Genomic DNA, 3,658 nt, shown 5'->3' on the forward strand with positions numbered 1-3,658 from the left:
GAATGTTTTGTAAGTAATATATCAATTTGAGTTAGCAAGCGGCATAGCTTTACTACGATTTAATCAGGATGCATATAACAACGGATACCACTAGGGTTAAGCAAGTCAAAGCAACGATTTAATGCATGACAATATCAAATCAAGTGCAGTTTGATGTTTGCTTATACTGAGCATCGACTTATCGCTTACCATGCCAATAAAATACACATGTCGTACATGTGTGTTGACGATAACGATCTCATAATATCCACGAGGCTCTAAAGCGAGTTCAATAGAAGTCGCTGAGAGAGCAGCGATATGCATGTGAAAATCGCTCCGCCATTTGTGTAACGATGTGTTTCTGCATCCACATGTTTTCAAAGTCTGTGTACAAATATCTTACAAATACATATTACATGAAATATAATATCTTACACAAACGATATGTATGCATAGCGATTTGTAAGATATTGAAAATCGATGCGGCAGTTCAGCATAATAACTTACAAATCGACGATACAAAACCATACTATCTAAAAGGTTGATAAATATATCGCACAATAAATTACAAATCGATAAGGAAGAACTTGAGCATAATAGCAAACAAATCGATATTAACTAACAAAAATGTATCTCACAAAAACGGGAGTCTGCTACTAATACAGCGGTTTGAGATACAATGCATACGATGAATGAATGTAGGATACCTGATGGGGTAGATGCCCTTCCTAGCATATGCAAACAAGCATTCTTGTCAATACGTCCTAGCGTCTTACAAATATCGATAAGTTTCCAACCTTCGTAAGAACAAGATCTACCTGCAATAACCAGACAATGCCTTAATGACACATAAGACGACATGCCTTCTTCATCGATCGCATAATGAGATGAAAAGCTACTCACGCTGCCTTAATGGCACTGGAAGGAATGTTTGTGAATCTTTGCTTTCTACCATGATGCCTAACGACAGCAAAAATGAAGAGAAGACACTGAAATGTTTTGTAACGTAAGGCAGGCACGAGAAGGCGACAATGTGTTGTACAACAGGATAAAAAACAAGGTGGAAAGCTAGACTGGAGACGAAGGCAAAGTTTTGGTTGATAATGGGAGCAACTGTTACAGCAGATGGCGCAGGGGTTTAATGAATAGGGAACGTCTCCACTTTAAATGGTTAACATCAAACTTTCTGGATGGAGGACTTTTTTGTCTTTTTATCGACCCGTCGTTTCACAACTTTTGAATGGAGGATATTTTTGTCATTTCCTCGAACCGTCATTTCAGGGCAGGAAAAGCAAGTAAGGGTGATTCAGTCTTTGCAACAGCACCAGAGTCCGATGCAAAGTTATGTCAACATACACGGGAATACGAGCCCCATGTGCATGAATACGTGGCGCTCATTCGATCCCCCGAACACAGACGTGGGATTCAGTGAATCATCGTGGGCGAACATACACCACCCTCTCGTCAAAACTGTGCACATCTCCCTTGTGGCCCCACCTATAACTTGGCCTCGCATAAAACAGAAACTACCTTAGCTTACAAATACACGTTGCATGCCCACTTGGGCATGAACTAGTTGAAATGTGAGAGGGACGTTTGGTCAATAGACAACAGTTCAGGGAATTCTAGATCAAAATTTCGTTGCCCATACGGCAAGTCATTTTTTTTTCTATATCTCACCAAAAGATGGGAAACAAGGTAGCTGGTTTCACACATTCCACGTATCACTATTTATTGCACGCTGGCCAAGATAACACAATTCAACCATACCAAATAATTCTCTCTCTCTCTCTCTCTCTCTATATATATATATATATATATATATATATATATTACACACTAGCCAAGATAACAACCATTCCAAATAATCAAGTCTCTCTCTCTATTTATTGCACACTGGCCAAGATAACAACTATTCCGACTAATTCTCTCTCTATTTATTGCACACTGGCCAAGATAACAACCATTCCAAATAATTGACTCTCTCTCTATATATTATTATATATAAATGTCTCTCCATCAACATTTGTTATAGAGATTTCCCTGCCAGGTTTAGTTGATAGAGTATCAGATCTGGTGCTCTTCCAACCTTCACACCATGGCACTTCCAATGCCAATTATGACAAACAGCCCAGTGAGTTCTACCAAACAAAAGAGGTCTCAGGTATCACCATCCACACCTGTGGGGAGGATCCGATGCTCAAGCTCTATTGCCCAAACCAGAAGCATGATCAAGAACAGAGACAGCAGCAACATCCTTATAGAACAATTAGGCCAGGGAGACATCAAAGAAATTGTGTCGAAAAGCAACATGGTTGATCAGAATGAAAGCGTGGGGCTTAGAATTGCTTACCAGGGAGTAGCTGGTGCATACAGTGAGTCTGCAGCCATGATAGCCTGTCTAGACTGCATCCCTGTTCCATGCAAGTCCATCGCTGATGCCGTTGATGCAGTTGAGAATGGGCAAGCCGACCGCGCTGTTGTGCCTGTAGAGAGCACGATGGAAAGAAACGAGGTCCGGAATTATGATCTCTTGCTAGAAAGAAATCTGCATGTTACTCAAGAGATAAACTCGTTTGTCCATTACTGCTTATTGGCAATCCCAGGAGTGAGAAAGAGAGAAGTGAGAAGGGTGATCAGCCACCCGTTGGCACTGGCTCATTGCAGCCAGGGCCTAGCTCGGATTGGGCTAACTGCCTCACGGGAAGCAGTTGATGATACTGCAGGGGCTGTCGAATTGCTGCTCTCACAGCACATGCTTGACACAGCTGCCATAGCTAGTCCACGAGCAGCTGATCTCTACGGCCTGCATGTCCTTGCACAAGGTGTGCAAGATGAATCATGGAACGTGACCAGGTTCTTGATCCTATCCAAGAGCCCTGAGAAAAATAGGAAGATGAGAAGCACCCTGAAGACAACCATGGTCGTCGCTCACGAAGGTGGCTTGCAACCGTTGCTGCAGGTGCTCTCTGCATTCTCATCACGAAATATCAACCTTGCAAAGCTGGAAGTCAAGAACTTTACAGCAGAGCCTGTTAAAATATTGGATGTACATGATGGTTCAACTAAGGAATTTCAACATGTTTTCTATGTTGATTTTGAAGGAAACACGGACAACCCAAAGGTGAAGGATGCCATTGCTGAAATTTCTGCCTTCTCCAAATTCAGCCGAATCTTGGGCTGCTACCCAGCCGATTCGAAGATCTACGATCTCCGTTGAAGACATATATAATTGTAGAATGTATTTTTAGGACCTTATGTATTTTTTTTATTGTATTCCCTTTACTAGGGGCTTTTTAGTCTTTTTAGAGCTAGCCGTTAGGCTAGGTCTAACAGCTAACTACTTAACCTTTAGACCAGGCTAACGGCTAACTAACTAGTTGCCTCTCTCCTTGTATATATATGGGGTTAAATCCCTTGTAATACTATGCTTCTCCTGAGTATTTTATGATTAATAAAATAATATTTCTTATATTGTGCGTTAAGCCCATTAGTGGCTTGTGTGTGTGATCTTGAGTGCTTGTTCTTGCCACTAGTGGCTTATGTGCACTTCTTTGCCTACTTTCATTACAATTTATTCCCGGCAGTAGTAAAACGACAACTTCAAAGGGAGAAGAAAAGAAAGGCTGCCATGGACATTGGATCCACATCCACTAGAACAGAAAATTGGAAAGAACCA

At 41.4% G+C, this 3,658-nt stretch overlaps 1 pseudogene; it reads left to right on the forward strand.

The window, feature by feature from the left end:
- The first annotated feature begins 1,957 nt into the window (after positions 1–1,957).
- On the forward strand, positions 1,958–3,451 carry LOC149833011 (arogenate dehydratase/prephenate dehydratase 6, chloroplastic pseudogene; annotated as a pseudogene).
- The last annotated feature ends 207 nt before the right edge of the window (positions 3,452–3,658 follow it).

The sequence above is a fragment of the Nuphar pumila genome, chromosome 7 (assembly GCF_984573655.1).
Source record: "Nuphar pumila chromosome 7, dmNupPumi1.hap1.1, whole genome shotgun sequence".
NCBI lineage: Eukaryota > Viridiplantae > Streptophyta > Magnoliopsida > Nymphaeales > Nymphaeaceae > Nuphar > Nuphar pumila.